The sequence below is a fragment of the Scyliorhinus canicula genome, chromosome 20 (assembly GCF_902713615.1).
Source record: "Scyliorhinus canicula chromosome 20, sScyCan1.1, whole genome shotgun sequence".
NCBI classification, from domain to species: domain Eukaryota; kingdom Metazoa; phylum Chordata; class Chondrichthyes; order Carcharhiniformes; family Scyliorhinidae; genus Scyliorhinus; species Scyliorhinus canicula.
Window position 1 is genome coordinate 58597152 of NC_052165.1, and position 22253 is coordinate 58619404.

Sequence of the window (22253 nt, forward strand, 5' to 3'; positions counted from 1 at the left end):
TAGTCCAGCACCAACTGCACTCAGGACAGTTCTACTTCCCTAAGAGAGTTGTTAGGCCTCGTTTTATCATATACTAGGGGCCTAGTTCCTATTTTTGGTAGCTGCCTACGGTGCCTGAAAATCATCCACGGCCAATGTGGCATTGGAACTTTTAAAGCATCCTCGGGGCAAAAGGATGTACCTTGATCATGTCTGCCCCTATTTTCGGCTCAAAAAAATGACAGAAGAATGACCAATTTCTACAACTTTTAGTTTTATTTTTTATTTCTGATTACAACATGTCTTTTTTTTAAAAAGCATTAACAAAAATGTCATTGTTAAACTGTCCATAAAACAGCACACGACATAACAAAGTTCCTTTGGAACCAATTTTACTTTCTAATGGTTTCACAATAAAGATTAAACATCCTGTCTTTCTGCCATCTCAGCCTCCTCCTCCAATTTCGCAGCTAGTTATTATTAATTCTGCAATTACTCATGGCCGCTACCATATGTCAACATGAAACAGAGTGCTAGTACGAAGACATTACAGTAATTCTTAAATATGAAGAAACCACAGACATTTGCCAAGAGCAATGGAATGATATGAACAATGTAAACACTATCTTGCAATTCCCAACTTGAAATGAGAATCTGAAGACTGAGGAAACAGACAGAAGGAAACCATATCCTAACCAAATACTCAAATGTTAAACTGGAAAATGCTTTAGTGGAGTGATATTCGGATTTAGTTCAACCAATTTACATGATGTGTAGAGGAATAAATGCACCAATACATGGACTCTCATTGACAATAAAAGTAATTGCAATAGCCTTTCTCTTTCGTGAAGCAACTGGATACCATAATGCGGAGGGCTTTACTGGATAGATGAATTAAGATGGATAATTGGCTTTCCACATTTGTAATTACCTTACAATCATGTGATTGTATCTAAATTGCAGTCACAGCGCATTTCATTTTAATGCACTTTACAGAAGACCAGCTAAGTTTTCAAGACAAACTTATTAACACCTCCTGACCATATGAAAAATTCTAAAATCGGTGTATGGAAAAATGTAAAATTGACAAAATGGTCGAGCGTATTCACTTTTTCCAGTTCTTCCTTGCAGAAAGGGAATTTTGATTTGTTTTAATTTTGAAAGATGTGATAGCACACTCCAAGGTCCTGCTTCTCTCCATTGACTAACAGTGGCATGACATAAGTTGTTATCTGATAGTTGGGACATGCTCAAACTGAAACACTACTGAGATTTTAGCTAATATGCTCCAAAACACCTTTTCACAAAATGAAAAGAGAAAACACTGATGGGAAAGCAGGATTTTAGTGACCACAATTGGCTAAAACAAAGACCAAAATTCAAAATAAGCATCAGAAGCAGGAACGCCTGGAAATGGCTTGCACTGTCTGAACTGTAAAAGTATAAAGAATAGAGTAAACTCCCCTCATTCAGAATGACTTACATAAGACAGATCATTTATTTTCCTCTTGTTATGAATGCAGTGGTAGGGGGCAGCACGGAGGTAGCACTGCTGCCTCACGGCGCTGAGGTCCCAGGTTCGATCCTGGCTCTGGGTCACTGTCCGTGTGGAGTTTGCACATTCTCCCCGTGTTTGCGTGGGTTTCGTCACCACAACCCAAAGATGTGCATGGTAGGTGGATTGACCATGCTAAATTGCCCCTTAATTGGAAAAAAAATGGGTACTCTAAATGTATTTTTAAAAAATGAATGCAGTGTTCAACAGCACCAAAAGTAGAATGAGAGAAAAGATGGAATTGAAACATATTTCATTCAATTAGGGACATTTAAAAAGAATAGACGAGCCACATTTTCCAACTACTTAAAATGTTGAATATGCTTCATAAAGAACAAATGCAGCCAGTTCCATAGCAAACATTGCCGGCAAAATGCTGGTACAAACTTTATCTCCATCAAATGAAAAAATTAGAAATTAAGGTTGTTTTCAGGAACAAATACCAGTGCATGCAGAAAAAAACAAGTTTGTTTTAATGATAACAATGCAAACAATCTTCCACAGCCATTTTAAAGTATGCATGTTCAAATTCCATGTAAAATTTTATAACTCTTTGGATATGTCATTAATTCCATTTCTATTCAAGATGCACAAGATGCTCAAAAGTGGTGTGTTTACAGATCTCTCCTAATCACAATGTTTTTAATTCTGTTCTTAAACCAGGAGAAGCCTCAATTAGGCTCACAGGCTACCAGCCAACTTCCCTCTTTGATTCGGGTTTTTAAGATCTATGGTATAAATTCCAGCGAAACATCAAGGTCAGGAAGTGAGAAGCATATACCGCCAGACCTGCTGTTTATTACAACAAATCTTCAGTTGTGTTTCACAAGGCACACTGAGCATACCAGATGATCGGTTTGGTCATGCTAATCATGTGAAGAGCTAAAAAGCACCAAATATACCTCATTTTACGGAGTTCAGTTCTGAGTGGAATTTTAGATATTGATTTTATGAACCAGAACAATCATGGCCACAACTTTTAACCAACGTGGTCATCACAAGTGAGGGTTTGGCAAACTTCTCCCAGCACTTGTAAATTAAAATTATACGATCATGTAAATCGCTCCATTTGCATGTTATGTTATGCTGAGGACAATCACACCTTATCCCTCCCGTAACTAACAACCTATAGAGATTATCCCTTAGATCTAAAAACAGAAAATGCTGGAAATACTTGGCAATTCAGGCAGAGAGAGACAAAATAGTTTTTAATTCAGACCTTAGACCTTTCAGAGTGTTTGGCAAATACAAAACCATCAGAAAAGAACACTTCCATGGAAGTAAATGGGGTTTTTACCTGTTCTTATTGGAAGATACAAAGAAGGCAATTCTTAGTCTCTAATCCTCTTTGTCAGTTTTGATCAGTGGACACACTCTCATTTGAATTTTAACATCATGGATTCAAGGCTCCCGTCAGAGACTTGAGCTTAAAGTCAGGTCTGTATTATTGGCCAGGGTTGAGAGAAGTATATCATGGAATTCACCTGACCCACAACTTTTAATAGATTTTGGTATGGGGAGCACAAGGGCCCACTTTACAGGTGTGATGCAATAGAGAACTAAAGTACTTTTAAACAAAACAATGTTTATTCTATAAATCCAGTTAACATTTCATAAACACAGGGCAGCACGGTGGCCTAGTGGTTAGCACAACCGCCTCACGGCGCTGAGGTCCCAGGTTCGATCCCGGCTCTGGGTCACTGTCCGTGTGGAGTTTGTACATTCTCCCTGTGTCTGCGTGGGTTTCGCCCCCACAACCCAAAAATGTGCAGAGTAGGTGGATTGGCCACACTAAATTGCCCCATAATTGGAAAAAATAATTGGGTAATCTAAATTTAAAAAAAACATTTCATAAACACACAGTAATCAACTACCAACACTGATAATCCCCCCCCCCCCCCCTTAAAGGTACTCTATAGGAATCTTTCCGAACAACATCCATAAGTCAAATATCCTTTTTAACAAAGACAGTAGGTTTGCATTCCTTACAGAAACAGGTATTACTTTGAAATCATCAAGTGATTTTAGCATCCAGAGAGAGACCAAAATACACCTTGGTTTGAATGCAGCTCTCCAACTGAAAACAAAACTAAAACTCAGGAGCCAAAAACAGCTTCCAGCTCAAAACGAAAGTAAAAAGTAGAGCCAGAGCCCAGCTCCACCCACACACTGACATCACTGCAGCCACTTGAGAAGACAAACATTTCTTAAAGTGACATTCCCATGACAGCTGACGCATCAATTCAGTATTGTTGTGCTGAATTGCCAAAGGCAATGTTGATAAGACACAAAACAGGCACCTTGTGCTCTCAGTTGCACAGAGGAGATCCCACTGCAGGTTCACTATCCCAGTATCCTAACATGATCTATCCCCCAGACAAGACCATTAATGCAGATTTAATCTCATTTGTGGAACATGGCTGTGCTCAAATCAGCTGCCATATTTCACCACATTATAAAGGGACTACACTTCAAAAAGAACCTTATGGTCAGTAATGCATTTTTAAACATCCAAAGGTTGTGAAATACACTACACAGATAAAATTCCTTCTTTTCTCTGTGAATAAAGTCAAAACAGCAAGATAAGAGAAAAGGCAACAAAATAAATGGGGAGATGCTAAGGCATGGAAAGTCATATTTGCAAACAATGCATCTGCAAGGTTTAGAGGAAATATACAAGTTTTTTTTTACACAGAGGGTAGTGGGTGCCTGGAACTCGCTGCCAGAGGAGGTGGAAGCAGGGACAATAGTGATGTTTAAGGGGCATCTTGACAAATACAAGAATAGGATGGGAATAGAGGGATACGGAGGGATACGGACCACAGGCTTGGAGGGCCGAAGGGCCTGTTCCTGTGCTGTACATTTCTTTGTTCTTTGAATTATTGTCGAGGGATTTATCACACATGAAAAGCCAAGGATGATGTAAAGGGGGCAAGTGTAGTTGCCAGAAATTGCTGCCCAATTCACTCTTAAATAACAGAGAGCGCCAATAACCTCAGTTTGTACTGCAAAATCTTGGCCAATGTTCAGCTTCTTTTCTTGTTACTGAAAGTTAACAAATTTAATTATTTAGAATTCGTACTTTGTCCAGGGCTGTGTCTTGCATTCATGTTTTTTTTCCCTTTCATCTCCCAAAGGAATTAACACTTCAGTACAGTACCGTTCAGTGCAGGAGTGACCACTGCAAATCCTTGTTGAGATGAGAATAACTTGAATTGTTTTGTGTGACACTAACACCGTGCTAAACGGGATAGATTCAGGACAGTTCTTCCAGCTCAAAACTAAATATCCATGAGGCGCTTTGGACCATTAACAGCTACAGAATTGTAAACCATTATCTGTAACCTCATGGCCCAAATATCCGTTAGGGGATAAACCTTGGTTCAATGAGTGCAGGAGAATGTGGCAGCAGCAGCAGCACTAGGCATATCCAAAATCAAATTGTCAACTTAGTGAAATTATAACACAGGACAACATGCGTGTTAAAATCAATTACACGGCCTCCCCCCAAACAATGAATAAGATGAAGTGGAAACATATGCAACCACTTTTAGTCAGAGACATTGAGTGGATGATTCACTTCCTCCTGAGATCTCCCACATTGTTGATGCCAGTTTTCAGCCTATTTGATTCAGTCTATGTAGTATTCAGAAACAACTGTAGGCACTGCAATGGCTATGGGCCCTGACAATATTCCAGAACCAGCCAACCCCACTAGCCAAACTATTCCAGTTCAGCTTAACACTATCTACCCAACAATGTGAAAATTACTCTGGTGTAGCCTGTCTATAAAAAGTAGTTGAAATCCAACCCAATTATTTATCGCTCCGTCAGTCTCCTCTCGATCATGAACATAGTGATGAAAGGTGTCATTGACAGTGCTGCTGAGCTGCACTTACACAGCACCAACCTGTTCACCAATTCCAGTTTGGGTTCCATCATAGAATTTTCAGTGCAGGAGGCCATTCGGCACATCGAGTCTGCACCTTCCCTTGGAACGAGCACCCTAATTAAACCCATGCCTCTGACCCTATCCCCGTAACCCCACCTAACCTTTTGGACAGTAAGGGGCAATTTAGCACAGCCAATCGACCTAACCTGCACACCTTTGAACTGTGGGAGGAAACCAGAGCACCCAAAGGAAACCCACACAGACATGGGGAGAAAGTGCAAACTCCACACAGTCACCAGGCACACTTGGTTCCAAATCTTTAGCCTCGGCACAAAAATTGACAAGAAATATTTCAGGAACCCATCAAACCTCCTTCGACAGCACCTTCCAAGCCCATAACATTTACTGCACCAGATGCATAGAAACACCACCACCTGGAAGTTCCCTTCCGAGCCACACACCATCTTGATTTATAACTGTATCACTGTTCCTTCACTGTCATTGGATCAAAATCCCAGAACTCCCTCCCTAACAACACTGTGGCTGTACCTACACCACGTGGACTTCAGCATACAAGGAGGCAGCTCACCACCACATTCTAAAGGACAATTAGAGCCTAACCACCTTACATTCCAGACAAAATGTAGGGCACTCTGGGCAAAATTCTCCCAAAGAAATGACTAAACGTAATGTATCACGAGTCCCCACCCCCTCCCCACCAATCCGAGCTCCCTTTAATGGCCCCCCTAAACCCTGCAACATGGCAGTGGCTGACTTGCTCTTGTGCACCCTGGAATTAAGTGGAGCATTACTGATCTCCTCCCCCCCCCCCTTCGGAGTCCATGGCGTTGTTCCCCGCTTTTAAGGACCAGAGTGATTCGCACCCAGGTGACTTCCCACCGAGGGGAACAGGAACATTTGGGAGGCCAGAAGATCTGGTATGGAACTGACTAATTATTCATAAATGCAAGCAGACACAGGCTAATCAGCTTCTCACCCTTTCTGGGTGAACTACGGTTCGTGCCAGCAGGAGGGCCCAGGAAGATCACAAATCGTTTTACTCCAAATCCGGTGTTTGGGCTACCCTGGAATTTTCCCGACATGCATAACGCAGCCGGAAAATTGTCCCAGTGATATTGAATTTCATTTCTATAAAATGAATAATCATTAATCTAACAACTTCTTCTGACTATGTGTCAGCTGTAACTCAGTTATAGTCTTCTTACTTCTAAATCAGAAGATGCATGTTCAAGTCCCACTCCCAATTCCAGGTTGACACTCTTGTGCAGCATTGATGGTATGCAGATTGTGGTGAGCCACGTATGGCTATTGTATATATTCACTGTTATTCCATTATTACTATTGTCATCAACATCTACTATTGCATATACTTACTGTTGTTGCTATTACTGTTGTTGTTGAATTGTTGTGTTGATGCTGAAGTTTGCTCCGCCCCTCTGAGGAAGTATATAACCGGCCAATCTGAGACAGGCTCTCAGTGCGGGAGAAGCTACAGGTTGGCACACATCTAGTTGATTAAAGCCACTGTTCTTTGGTACAAACTGTCTCGACTGAATTGATGGTCATCACAGATTGCAGAATCAGATGTTTTACAGGTGCTGTCTTTCAGATGAGATGTTAAATCAAGGCTCCTCACAGGTGTTCATTAAAAAATCTCACAATACTATTTAAAAGAGCAGGCAAGTTCTCCCCACTGTCCTGGCCAATACTTATCTCTTGATCAATGCCACTAAAGCAGATTATTGGAGCGCTGTGATATTATTGTTTGTGGGACCTTGATGTTCACAATTTGACTGTTGTATTTCCGACATTACAAGAGTAACTAAATTTCAAGAGTGCTTAATTGTCTGTGAAACACTTTGGGATGGGCTGAGATCATGAACGGCAATATGTAAATACAAGTTTTTCTTTAGTTTGCACCAGAAGGCAAATAAAGAGCAGATTCACACATGTGAACACTTGTCAGAACTCCTGCCCCACACTGCACCATAAGCATTTCTCTCAAATTAACACCTTTCACTAATCTTAGAATCCCTTAAGTGTACTGATGTCGCAAAACAAAAGAACCAGCTCAGTGGACAGGCCACAAAAGCTCACTTCCTGCTTAGCTTTACGTGCGTGGAAAGAACAAATGTAATACTTTCTATAAACAGCATTCAAACTCTTGAAAACGATTTGACCATTTCCCCCGAATGCATGTAATAATTCAAATATTATAACTAGTTGTATGATAATGAAATTTATTTTTTTCTTCAATTCACGCGCACCTCAAAGTGAATGTGCGCTGCAAACCTTTCATATCCCATTTATACTGCAGGCCTGGTGTCATGGCAACATGATCGAGTGTACCATGTCAATTACAGATAATGTTACCAATTCTGTACAAGTGTGAAGCTCAGTATGAGGAATAGAACTTCCCACAAGAGGTAGGAATAGACATGCAGCAGTGGCATGGTCCCCCTTTTAGTCAAAAACATGCAGTCCTCTAATTCATTCTATCATTTTTAATGATTGCAAAGATCGGATGGGATATTGAACTATTTTCTGTTGTTACCAAAGCTGGTCATTAGTGTCCATGCATGTGTTTGGGAATGCATGGTGAGCTCTTCTTTCTCCAACTCAACTGTATTAAGACCAATAATTAGGAAAGCTAATCAAGACTCCCTTATAGAATAGAATAGAACTTAATTGTCCACCCAAAAGTGTAAATTTGTCTTTAGCTTCACCTCCAGTATAATATATAATCATAGTCATTAGGTAAAATAAATATTTAATGTACACCTACATTCATACATTTGTGAATATAATATATATTATATTATGTAGAACATTCAGCAAAACCATACAAACATACTCAGCCATTAAAGCACTTCATGTAGTTAAAATTAATAAAAACAGCAAGTTAAAATTACATGATGTTATTTAGTAAGCTTATGACACTGGGAACAAATGAAGGCTTGAACAGATTTTACCTAGCAATAGGAATTCTCAAGCCCTGGCCCGAAGGCAGTCTTTCAAATTGATGATGTAAAGAGTGAGAGGGATCACCGATGGCCTGAGCTTTCATATTAACTGCGTTGTTAAATTAATCAACGAGCTAGGCCTGCTGTCTACCAATGATTTTAACTGCAGTGTTGACCATTCTGGCCAACTTACTTTTGCAATTCACACTCAGATTACCATACCAGACTGTCATGTTGGATGTTAAAATATGCTCCACCATAAGACATAGGAGCAGAATTAGGCCAGTCGGCCCATTGTGTCTGCTCCGCCATTCAATCATAGCTGATATTTTTCTCATCCCCTTTGTCCTGCCTTCTCCTCATAACCCATGATCCCCTCATTAATCAAGATACTATCTATCTGTCTTAGAGACACTCAGTGATTCGGCCTCCACAGCCTTCTGTGGCAAAGAGTTCCACAGATTCACCACCCTCTAGCTGAAGAAATTCCTCATTTCTGTTTTAAAGGATCATCCCTTTAGTCTGAGATTGTGTCCTCTGCTTCTAGTTTTTCCTACGTGGAAACATTCTCTCCCCGCCCAGTCTATCCAGGCCTCGCAGGATCTTGTAAGTTTGAATACATTCCCCCCCTCATCCTTCTAAACGTCAATGAGTACAGACCCAGGGTCCTCAACTCGACAAACTCTTCATTCCAGGGTTCATTCTTGTGAACCTCCTCTGGACCCTTTCCAAGGCCAGCACATCCTTCCTCCAATAAGGGGCCCAAACCTGCTCACAATACTCCAAGTAGAATCTGACCAGAGCCTTATACAGCTTCAGAAGTACATCCTTGCTCTTGTATTCTAGCCCTCTTGATATTAATTCTAACATTGCATTTACCTTCCTCACTGCTGCCTGAACCTGCAAGTTAACCTTAAGAGAATCTTGAATAAAGACTCCTAAGTCCCTTTGTGCATCTGATTTCCTACGTATTTCCCCAGTTTGAAAAGTCTATGCCTCCATTCCTCCTTCCAAAGTGCATAATCTCACCCTTTTCCACAAACTTAGCAACAGTGCCTGCAGTTCCTTCATCCAGATCATTAATGTATATTGTGAAAAGTTGTGGTCTCAGCACAGACCCCTGAGGCACACCACCAGTCACCGGCTGCCATCCTGAATGTCCACTCTCTGCCTTCTGTCAATCTGCCAATCCTCTATCCATGCCAGGATCTTACCCTTAACATCATGGACTCTTAACTTATTTAACAGTCTCCTATGTGGTACCTTGTCAGAGGCCTTCTGGAAATCTAAATAAATCACATCCACTGGTTCTCCTTTGTCTAACTTCCTTGTTACCTCCTCAAAGAATTCCAACAGATTTGTCAGACATGACCTCCCCTTGACGAAGCTGTGCTGACTCATTCCTATTTTATCATGCACTTCCAAGTACTACGCGATCTCATCTTTTATAATGGACTCTAAAATCTTACCAATGACCAAAGTCAGGATGACCAGTCTGTGATTTCCCTTCTTCTGCCTCCCTCCCTTCTTAAACAGTGGTGTTACATTAGCCACTTTCCAGTCCTCTGGACCCTTCCTGCCTCCAGTGATTCCTGAAAGATCATCAACAATGCCTCCACAATCTACTCAGCTATCTCTTTTAGGACCCTGGGGTGTAGTCCATCAGTTCCAGGATATTTATCCAATTCAGACCTTTCAGTTTCCCCAGAACCTTCTCCTTAGTGATGGCCACTGCACTTACCTCTGCCCCCTGATTCACCTGGAGCTGTGGCATCCCACTGGTGTCTTCCACCGTGAAGACTGACGCAAAGTAACTACTCAGTTCCTCTGCCATTTCTTTGTTTCCTATTATTACTTCTCCAGCCACATTTTCCAGTGTTCCAATGTTTAGTTTTGCCTCTCTCTAAGCTTTTATTTATTGAAAAAAATATTTGTATACCATATCTAAAACATCATGGGTGAGATTCTTTGGCCACTCCCGCCCAGCGACTGTAAATTCCTGCCCGAGGTCAATGGTCCGAGTCCTGTCCATAGCGTTCCTGCAGCGGGCACGGTCGAAGAATCCAGCCCAATATTTCTTGCAAAAGGACCTGAAAGCGCCTTGGCTTGCACAGCATAATGTGAGAATCAAACTCATGCAAAGCCCACTTATAATAATAATCTTTATTGTCACAAGTAAGCTTGCATTAACATTGCAATGAAGTTACTGTGAAAATCCCCTCGTCGCCACATTCTGGCCCCATTCGAGTACACTGAGGGAGAATTTAGAATATCCAATTCACCCAACAGCACGTCTTTCGGGACTTGTGGGAGGAAACCAGAGCACTCGGAGGAAACCCATGCAGACACATGGACAACGTGCAGACTCCACACAGGCAGTGCCCCAAGCCTGGGAAACAGACCGGGGACCGTGCCAGTGTAATATCCTGTATTTAATCAGGGTCATTTTTAAATAATCCTGCATCAACAAATTATTTATTTGTTCATGCGATGTGGGTATCGCTGACAAGGCTAGTGTTTATTGTCCACCCTTTATTGCCCTTGAGAACTGCTGCAGTCTCCATGCAGTTACTGCCACAGTGCTTTTAGGTAAGGAGTACCATGATTTTGATCCAGCATCATGAAAAAACATGCATCTCCATGTCAGGAAGGTGTATGATTTGGAGGAGAATTTTCAGGTGGTGGTGTTACCACACACTTGCTGCCCTTGTTGTTCCAGGTGGTAAAGGACAAAGGTTTAGGAGGTTCTGTCAAAGGAGCCTTGACAAGTTGCGACACTGCACCTTGTAGGTGGTACACACTGCTGCTGCTATGTGCGGCTGGTAGAGGGAGTGAATGTGGACAATGAGATTCCCACCAGGCAGGTTGCTTTGTCCTTGATGACATCAAGCTTCTCGAATTATTGGAGTTGCATTCATCCAGGCAAATGCATTCCTGACTCACACTCCAGACTTGTGCCTTGTCCTTGCTCTGTGGAGTCAGCAGGTGAATTACTCACTGCAGAATAAGTCTCTGGCCTGCTCTTGTGGCCACAGTATTTACATGGCAAGTCCCATTAAGTTTCTGGTCAAACTGAAAGCTGAGGCTACTATCAGCATTTATTTTAAAAACATATTACAACACTTTGAAAATAAAATCCGTGTTGCATTAAGATTTCAAAGAACAATAATGATTGTATGTTGTGGTATAAAACTGTAGTAAAACAAATTCTATTTCTCCATCCATGTTGGGAGAGACAAAAAATATTTGATATATTCAAAATTAACATATCATCCCGTAGGTTCCTCTGCAGCACAATTCAGACATTTTTCTGTCATTTGAAATGCTCATTGCGACATTGGCATCTGCCGCAGTCCTTGCAATGGCATATTGTGTAACTCTTGCTCTGATTGTAAAATGACACGTCAAATATTTCCATCAGCTCACCGTGTACCACTGTTCATACAGTACATGGAGTTCTCCTTTAAGAGATTGCACATTCTCCTGTTATGTAGACAGATCCTATTTGAAAGTAGAATGGGCAACATTTTCTCAACATTGCAAGGTTCTTTTTAAGTGGGTTATTTATTGAAATTGAACTTAATAGGTTTGAAACTTAAATATCTTCAAAATTATAGCACAGGAAAGGCGTTTCAACGTGAAATTCATTACATTAGATTCCAGACACACACGCACACACTGGTATATTTCAAAGGTTTCTCAAATTTGGAAGCAAAACAATTATTACCAGTTCACCATTTGAAAGAAATAGGGAAACGTGAGACAGTTAAAAAATAATTTTAATGATTGTGGTTGAGAATAAGGCAATAACATACATTAAGGAGCAAAAATAGAAATAACTGAATTTAAAAAAAGGTACTTAAAAAGGTTGTTAACTTTAATGACCAAGAAAACCTGCAAGGAAGGAAAATATTTATTTATTTTTAAACAATAATCTGCCCATGGCAGTAACCATCTGCAATCACAGTCCCTGTTAGGACAACCAACATGCTGGTCCCTGCTCGGGCTGGTTGTTATGATCAGTTTTTTGAGTCCCAGCTGGGTAGGCCTCCGCCCCTACCTGAGAAGCTCATTCTCCATGGACCCACAGGGAGATTGATAATAGTTTCCCTGTGAGGATTATGACATCCTCCCCTTCACACTGCGCCCCCCCCCCCCTCCCACCCCCACCAATTGTGAAAGTTACCCCTCTGCCATAATCAGCGGGAGCCTTCTGCACCGCTTTGCCAAAAGTTAAGACTCTGTCTGCGTTGTGTTTAGGTTGGGTGGTGTATACTGGTTGGTCGGCGGCGTTTTCCTGGCCAACCTCCGGAGAGGCAGTAGCTGGATATACTGAGTGCGGCGGCAGGCTGTTTAAAAGGTCTGCATTGGTGGCTTGGTACTTCCCCCCCCAGTTATAATAAAAGCCTTCCAGCCAAAATCCCTCAAACCCCTCAGCCCTCACACACACCCCATGGTTATTCCTATCCTCCATGCCAACATCTTGACATTTCCACAGACCGTATTCACATTTTATGCACATGCATGTCCGCTCTTAACAATTCCAAAGAGATAGTTCTCCTCACATAATCCCACAGCTTTAAACTTTTGCAAAATGTTATAAATCCTACAAGTCATGTTGCAGAATCTTTGTTGACAAATATTGCTTTTGATTGAAGACAACTGCACTTTTTAATGTGCTCCCGCCTGAATGAACTGCGGATATGTGAAATAGGTCCCACCCCCATTCCACCTCCAGCAGCATGGTAGCACAGTGGTTAGTACTGTTGCTTCACAGCTCCAGGGTCCCAGGTTGGATTCCCGGCTTGGGTCACTGTCTGTGTAGAGTCTGCACGTTCTCCCAGTGTCTGCATGGGTTTCCCCCGGGTGCTCCGGTTTCCTCCCACAGTCCAAAGATTTGCAGGTTAGGTGGATTGGCCTTGCTAAATTGTCCTTAGTGTCCAAAAAGGTTTGGTGGGGTTACTGGGTTACAGGGATAGGTTGGAAGTGTGGGCTTAAGTAGGGTGCTCTTTCCAAGAGCTGGTGCATACTCGATGGACCCAACGGCCTCCTTCTGCACTGTAAATTCTATGATTCTATGAAAAATGGTGACTGCCAAGGCTTGGCGGCAGGACCTTTGGAATTTGTACCATTTTGGTGAAGACACACAACTTCGGCTGCCACTTTAACGAAAATTTGGGCCCTGATAAAGGCTTGCCTGAAAATGTAATCAGGTAGAAAATTTGTGTTCCTCTGCTAGTCGTAAGAGTTTCAGATGAAGAATAAACTGCCAGCAGTTACACCGTCCATAGATGATCATGCATCCATCTTCCAACATGCAACTTACTGCCAGTCTTTTTTTAAAGTTCTTTGTAGTATGTATGAGGCAGTTTAATATTATCATCTAATACTACTTGGATTGTTAATTGAGACTGCATTAATATCAATACAATTCTTTAGTTATTGAGAGTAAAGCTCAATGCATGAACTGTAAATAAAAAAAATGTGCCAAATTAGAGGCAAACCAGTAAAACTAGTGTCCTCCATGTTATTTCACTATTAACATTGAATATGAGAATGGATCAAAGTAAATAGTTCTTGAAGTGCGCAAGTTTGCCTAACTAAATCATAAGCTGACCACAACAAATTCACATGGAAAAGTGATTATAAAATCTAACTAAATGAATTCTATTTGGAGCGATTAGACTAAATTAGACTAAACAATAATTTCAAGAATTTGTTCAGCTAAAGTGCATGTTTGGCGCAGATTATTACAGGATTCTAAAAACAGCTAGGTTTTTGAAATACTTAAGTCATATTTTATCTTAAGCTACCAGGAAGTTCAAGAAGTATAAATAGAGATATTCAAATACTGTGGCCCATCTGCAGATAGTTCAAAGAAAATCGACTTTTGAATTGCAACTTTTCATGTACTTTCCTACAGACTTGCCAACAGCCATTTAATTTAATTCAATAAGATCTCAGTGAGACAGGAAGTATCTATCTTTAATTCCTTTATGAAAGGTCACAGACCTGAAACATTAACTTTGTTTTTCTCTCCACAAAACGTACCAAGACCTGCTGAGTATTTTCAGCATGTTTTGATTTTATTTGAGTTTGTTCACAATGTTTGCCAAAGCACATTGTTTTTTAAAATTTATTCCTGGGGTGTGGGCTTTGCTGGCTAGGCCAACACTTATTGCCCATCCCTAATTTCCCATGAGGAGGTGCTGGTGAGCTTCCTTCTTGAGCCGCAGCAGTCCATGCGGTGTTAGGTACACATACAGTAGTTAGGGAGGGGGGTTCAAGGTTTTGGACCCAGTAACAATAGAGGAAAGGCAATATATTTCCAAGTCGGGATGGTGAGTGACTTGGAGGGGAGTCTCCAGGTTGTGGTGTTCCCTTGTGTCTGCTGCCTTTGTTCTTGTCGATGGTAGCAGTTGTGGGTTTGGCAGGTGTTGTCTAAGGAGCTTTGGTGAGTTTTTGCAGTGCTTCTGCCCCAGTGCATGGTGGTTGAGGGATTGAATGTTTGTGGAATGTGATGATATGATCTGCATACTCGTCTGCCATGGGGGGGGGCTGCACGCCGGCGGGTGCCAGGTCCCGGAGGGAGACCGTGTCCTGAGCGTCTTCTTGTTTTCCCCAGGAAGTCGTCCTCCGGATCCCCTCTCCCGACGTGGCTGGTCACCCCCGGACCCATCTTGCTCCGGAAGCATGTGCGGGTGTACAAGTCCGATCCGTTGGTGGAGCATGTCCAGTTACTCCACGCGAACCCGCAGTATGCGTATGTGGAGTACCCCGACGGTCGGCAGGACACGGTCTCCCTCCGGGACCTATCACTCGCCGGCGTGCAGCCCCCCCCCACCACAGACCCCCCCTCCCCTTTTTCACCCCAGCACCCCACTCAGCTTCCCCATCCCTCATCCATGGCGTCTCCGCGGCCAGCTCAGGTGACGGAGACTACTCGAGGTCTATCGCTCCCGGACTCCAGGACATCAGCAGGACCATCAGCCGATCCGACGACACCTCCTCCACTACGGCGCTCGGCCAGGACGTCAAGGACCACCAAACGACTGATCGAATCCATCTAGAGTTCTACGGTCCCATGGACTTCCTTTTGTAAATATTGTTATGTCTGGGCCAGTGGCAAGCCCCCAAATTCGACAAGGGTACGGAGAGAAAATTATTCTCCCGACGGCTACTCATATCATCAGTTCTTCCCCCCCCCCCCCACCCCGGGTCTCGTTCACCCCCCCCCCCCCCGCCTTCCTTCTCCGTAAGGGGTGAATGTGATGATATGATCTGCATACTCGTCTGCCATTGGGCCAGAACGTCGGCTTACCATTGGCCCTGGTCGGTCATGTGCCTCTCGACCGATTGGCCGAGAGGCTGAGTTAACCACGCCTCTATCAACGAGGTATAAATGCTCAGAAGCCTGACGATCGTTCCTTTCCACTGTAGACGATCGCCAGGCTGTGTTCTAGTTAATTAAAGACTGACATTGGTAAATCACTCGCCTCGCGTGCAATCGATGGTGCATCATGGATGTGGTGCCAATCAAGCAGGCTGCTTTGTCTTGGATAATCTCAAGTTTCTGGAGTTGTGTTGGAGTTTCACTTATCCGGGCAAATGGGGAGCATTCCATCAAACCCCTGACTTTGTGCCTTGTAGATGATGGACATGCTTTGTGTCAGAAGAGGAGTTATGTGCCACAGGAATACTAGCCTTTGACCTACTCTTGTAGCCACAGTATTTGTTTGGCTGGTCCTGTTAGTTTTGGGTCAACGGTAACCCCAGGATGTTGATAATGAGAGAGTTAGCAATGGTAATGTAACTGAATGTCAAGAGACAATGGTTAGATTCTCTCTTGTTGGAGATGGTCTTTGCCTGGCACTTGTGTGATACAAATGTTACTTGCCACTTGTCAGCTCTAGCCTGGATATTGTCCAGACCTTGCTGCATTTGGACACAGACTGCTTTGGTATCTGAGGAGTTGTGAATGGTACTGAACATTGTACAATCATCAGCTAACATCCCAACTTCTCACCTTACGATGGGAGGAAGGTCATTGATGAAGCAACTAAAGATGGTTGGGCCTAGGACACTACCCTGAGGAGCTCCTACAACAATGTTTTGGAACCAAAATAATTGACCTCCAACAACCACAACCATCTCCCTTTGCGATAGATATGACTCCAGCTGAGAGTTCTGATTCCCATTTACTCCAGTTTTGCTTGGCCTCACTGATGCCACATTGTGTCAAATGCTGCCTTGAGATCAAAAGCAGTCACTTACCCCTCATCTCTGGAGTGCAGCTCTTTTGTCTATGTTTGAACCAAAATGTAATAAGGTCAGGAGCTGAGTGACCCTGGCGGAGCCCAGACTGTGCTACACAGAATATAACCAGCAACAAATGTAACATGACAGAAAATGTGAGTAAATTGAATAAAATCTGTAGATTAAGTTGAGAGCATAGTTTTTGGTGCGATTGTTGGGGATTTTTTCCCCCAGCATTTTCATTGCCGTCTGGATAAATAAGCATAATACGTCTACATGTGGAATACAAATAATGGTGATTAATGTTCCATGGCCTGTGTTGGGTTAACCAAAACATTTCCTGTTTTATAATTGGGGTGTTGATGCTATGTATATGGGTCAGAATACGGATATAAAATGTCAGAATAAATAAAATCAATAAAATTCATTCAAATGTGTTCTGGATTTTTACTGGTGCTTTGGGGATTGATTTCCAAAATTCTGTCCATTATGTGAAAACTGTAAATAATGGAAGATATTCTTTACCACTCACCTTAATGTTGGAAATAAACGGTGCAGAAACAAGAAAGGAATATGGTAAATCCAGGAAGTTAGCATTCATTACGTTTAAGATAAAGATTGTGAAGGGCTTAAGTAAGAATGCCAAAAGCAATAAATTGCAACAAAAATGATTTTAAAAAGACGGAGAGAGCAGCAACAGGCAATATTTAAAACAATGATCAATGGAGCCCACAAATAGCTCCTGCTAAAACACAAGAACAAGCCATATTGCAACAAAAAAAAAAATTTAACTAAAGTAAAATTTAAGGCATACACTTAGTATATAGATGTGAAAGTAGATGAAAGGGAATACAGAAAGGTTTGGAATGTGCAGTTCTGCGGAAAGGTGGGTCGCAGGCAGGTGTCGGGAGGTGTCACGGCGCTCCTGATTGCGCAAATTCGCGGGCAACAGCCGCAGCAGCCGGCTTTTATCAATGCGTCAAAACTGCGCATGCGCTCCAATGAGCAGGTACACACGCGCAGTGCAGTCACATTTTTTTAATATGGTCGCGGCCTCTTTGAAGGCCGCTCACAGCCGGCTTTGTTAAAAGCCGTCTGCTGCGGCTGTTGTCTGCGGATTTGCGCAATCGGAGATGCAGAAGATGTTTTTAAAACTTCTATGTAACCTTCCTGCCTGAAGGGAGGCAGAGAGCATGTTGACATCACGCGCTTTGGGCGCGATTGCGATTCCTCCATCTTGTCAGCAAACAAGGTAAGAGAAAATGGTGGGACTCGAAGGTCATCCTGCGTGGGCTGCCAAGGTCATCCTGCGTGGGCCGCCAAGGTGGGCCGGCGTGGGCTGCCAAGGTGGGCCGGCGTGGGCCGCCAAGGTGGGCCGGCGTGGGCCGCCAAGGTGGGCCGGCGTGGGCCGTGAAGGTTGGCTGGTTGGTAAAATGGGTCCCCGGGAAAAAAGTTTGAAAAACACTGGGATAGACCGCGATTATTCTCCTTGGAACAGAGTTGGCTGAGGGAGATTTGATCAACAGTTACAAAATTGTGAAGGGCCTGGATAGGGTAGATGGGAAAAGCCTATTTCTGAGCAGAGAGGTCAGTGACCAAGGGACATAGATTCAAAATTATTGGTGGAAGGATTGAGGCAAGATGGGGGAAGGAAACTGCACCCAGAGAGTGGTAGGGTCTGGAATTCACTTCCTGGGAAGATGGCAGAGACAGAAATCCTCCTCTCATATAAAAGGTGTCTGGATGTGCAGCTGAAGTGCCGTAACCTGCAGGACCACAGATCAAATGATGGAAAGTAGGATTAAAATCATAGAATGTTCAGGGCAGAAGGAGGCCATTGTAACCACCTGGGGTGTCCATGTCCCGATTCCAAAATGGACATTCGGAAAGAATACAGGGAAAATTGGACAGTACTAGGAAAACAAGCAGGTGCAAGGTTTGCCTGTGGATTGGAACTTGCAGGTCCCAGACAGAACTAATACTACAATCCATTAGCATAGTAATGAGCTATCTCCGGGGACAAAAGAGAAACATTTAAACAATCGGTACCAGGACAGACTCCCTGCCGCCAGTGGAGACTAAAACAAAGGCAGGCCAACGGTTGCCTAGAGCCCGCCCAACGATCGAGGAACGGCCCCTTTATTGGAGAGAATCGATACAAATGATTGGGACATGGTCCAATTAATTGGGACCAAGATCAGGAACCACCCAGTAAGGTGCGAAACCCTTTGGGGTATAAATCAGAGTCCCCAAGGTCAGAGCGCTGTCTTAAAAACTCTCGAACTCTTCACCTTCACCTTGGCATTTGGCTCTCGGCGACGAGAGGCCCGTCAAGCACCAACCAAGTAAGTCTAAGGTCAACGCACGCTACGAGATAGGCGCTCCTAGCTACTATTCTATACCAGTTCGAAGCCAGCAGTATCAGAACCGGACAATGGCCATTGTTCCTTTGACTGAGTGGGCGCCCGAAGCTAAGTATAGGCTTTTAGTAGTAGTTGTAGTTTAGTGAGTAGAGTTTGTGCATGAGTAATAATTGACTGTATGTGTAAATAAATGTGCATTGATTTCAAACTGACTAACTAGTGTATCGAGTCATTGATCAGTATTCGGTTTTGAACCTTGTGGTGATATCAGAAAGATACTTGAGCAAAGGTAATTAAAACAGCAAATTAAGAAAGCATAACGAGCAACACCATTCGGCCCACTGAGTCTGACCGGCCCTTAGAAATAGCACCCTACCCAAGCCCACACATCCACCCTATCCCCGTAACCCCACCTAACACTTATGGGTACTAAGGGCAATTTGACCATCGCCAATCCACGTAACCTGCACATCTTTGGACTGGGAGGAAACCGGAGCACCCGGACGAAACCCACGCAGACACGGGGAGGATGTGCAGACTCCGCACAGACAGTGACCCAAGCTGGGAATCGGACCTGGGACCCTGGAGTTGTGAAGCAACTATGCTAACCACTGTGCTACTGTGCTGCCCAAGATTACTCTTTTTTTCCGGCCGACACAGGCACAACAGGCTAAGTGGCCTCTTTCTGTGCCGTAAACCTTCTATGATTAAGTCAAAAAGTTAGGAAGGCAAAGAGAAGCTACAAAAGTAAATTATCAAGGAATATAAAAGGAAATAGTAAACTACTCTATATCACACAGAAAGAAAAAATCAGAATAGGGCGACTAAGGTATACACACTTATAAATGACATTGAAGTGACAGATATTAAATAATTAACTCAGTGTTTATCTGGCAGACTAACATGGTGCACATGAAGATCCAAATAATTATACAGGGTGTGATGCAACTGCCTCGTTGTGCCTGGTGTGGATCCAAGCGCAACGGGTGGATTCCGTCAGAGCCCCAAATCAGGCTCTGTGCCGGGCCAACGCGAGTCACCAACACGCTCTGCCCGGCGCGATTGGGATGTTACCCTCACTGGGCCAGATCCAGAGAGCCAAACGCCGCTTTTACTCGGCACATCTGGGTCAACAGCCGCGGCTGCGAGATCTCACCAGGGCGCCGTTTAGCAATGGTTTCCACAAAAGTAGACCAGACGTGACGGCACCTCGGGGAGTCTCGCAGGCCATTAAAGAACTCCAGGTGGTCAGGGACAAGACCGGATGGTACTCTGGCACCCCCTGACACCCGGGCACCCTGGTGCTGCCAGCATGGAGCCCTGGCAGTACCAAGGTGCCAGCTTGGCAGTGTCAGGGGTTGAGCACGGGGGGGGGGGGGGGGGGCATCTCCATAAGACTGGGGTTTTAAGGGCCCCAGAGAAGGTCAGCAGGGGAGGGGTCCTGAAAGCCGGGAGGTGGGGTGGAGGGGGCAGCTGAAAGGAGGAACCGTCCTGCTTAGCTCACCAGTGCAGGATGGCTGACTAACTGTGGGCGCGACGTGGAGAAACCCCCCCACACCAAAGGGACATTAGCTAACCAGATGGGTTTTTACAACAATTGACAATAGTTCCAATGTCACCATTAGGCTTTTAATTCTAGATTTCTATTAAATAAAAATTCCACTGTTTGGCCTTGTGGGATTAAACCCCGGGTCTTCAGAGCATTACCCTGGGTCTCAGGATTACTTGGCTAGCAACAATACCACTATGAAACAATAAAATTATTATTAATTTCTTAAAAAAGTAACAGCACAAGAAGAATGGCGGACAGTTAATGTGATTCCTTCATATAAAAAAGGATAAAGAACAAGCACAAGGAACTATGGACCAATAAGCTTAACAATGGTGGCAAGAAAATTAATGGGATCCTTAATCAAAGCTGAATAAAAACATTTGGAAACTGAAAATACAATAGTTAGCACAGATTCCAAAAGAGATCATACTTGACAAATCCTACTGAATTCTTTAGAGAAGTAACAGAAAGGGTAGATACGTTCAAAGATGTGCAGGTTAGGTTGATAGGCCCCTTAGTGTCCAAAGGTTAGATGGGTTACGAGGATAGGGCAGGGGAGTGGGCCTAGGTAGGGTGCTCTTACAGAGGGTCGGTGCAGACTCGATGGGCTGCATGGTCTCCTTTTGCACTGTAGGTTTGCCAATGTGTGGTGCAGTAGATGCCTTGTTCTTGAATTTCCAAAAGAACTTTGAGGCGCCACATAGTAAACTCATGACCAAAGTCAGTACATGCGAAGTCAGAAGCAGAAATCAGCAAACCGTGGTAATGGCTGCTACTGGTTCCGAACAAAGTTCCATTTTAAAAAAAAATTTAGAGTACCCAATCCATTTCTTCCAATTAAGGGGCAATTTAGCATGGCCAACCCACCTACCCTGCACATCTTTGGGTTGTGAGGGCGAAACCCACGCAAACACAGAATGTACAAACTCCGCACGGACAGTCACCCAGAGCCGGGATCGAACCTGGGACCCCAGCACCGTGATGTAGCAATGCTAACCACTGCGCCACCGTGCTGACCCAGAGTTCCATTTTAAGGTACTGTAAGCAAGACTAGTTTGGACCAGTACCAATTATTTCCCACATTCTATTGCTCTTTTCTGCTCTGGGCTGGCTACAAAACAGAATACAGAAAGTAAGGTTTAAAGGTACTCAGAATAGAAAATGGGGAGAAGTAGTGTTCCACAAGAATCAGTATTTACATAAACAATTTGGACTCGGGAACTGGGTGTATAGTTTTGAAATTTGTGGCTGACACTAAATTAGGTGGTTTATTTATTTATAGAACAAGATTGCAACAAAATACAGGAAGGCACTAATAAACTTGCAGAATGGCATGTAATTGACAAATGAACTTCAACATGTGTATCTATCTGCGAGGTAATACAATTTGGTAGGAAAGCTAGTGCCTAATTAGCAAGGAAAACAGGAGGTACACAAATCACTAAAAGTCGCAATGCAGTTTAATAAGAACATTTTTAAAAACAAAAATCACTGGTGTTTATTTCAAGAGGGATACAATTGAAAAACAGCGAAGTAACGTTTAACGGGTATAGAACCTTGTTTAGGTCACACTTGGCGCTCTCCATATTATAAAAAAAGATATAGCGGCATTTGAAAGAAGCAGAAAAATCAATTAAGCAGAATTATACTAGAATTGAGACATTGAATTATC

General features: G+C 43.2%; 1 protein-coding gene across 1 annotated transcript in view; it reads right to left on the bottom strand.

Moving 5' to 3' along the window:
• fgd4a (FYVE, RhoGEF and PH domain containing 4a) overlaps window positions 1–22253 on the bottom strand; it is a 340499-nt gene that overhangs the window by 299705 nt on the left and 18541 nt on the right. The window lies entirely within an intron of this gene.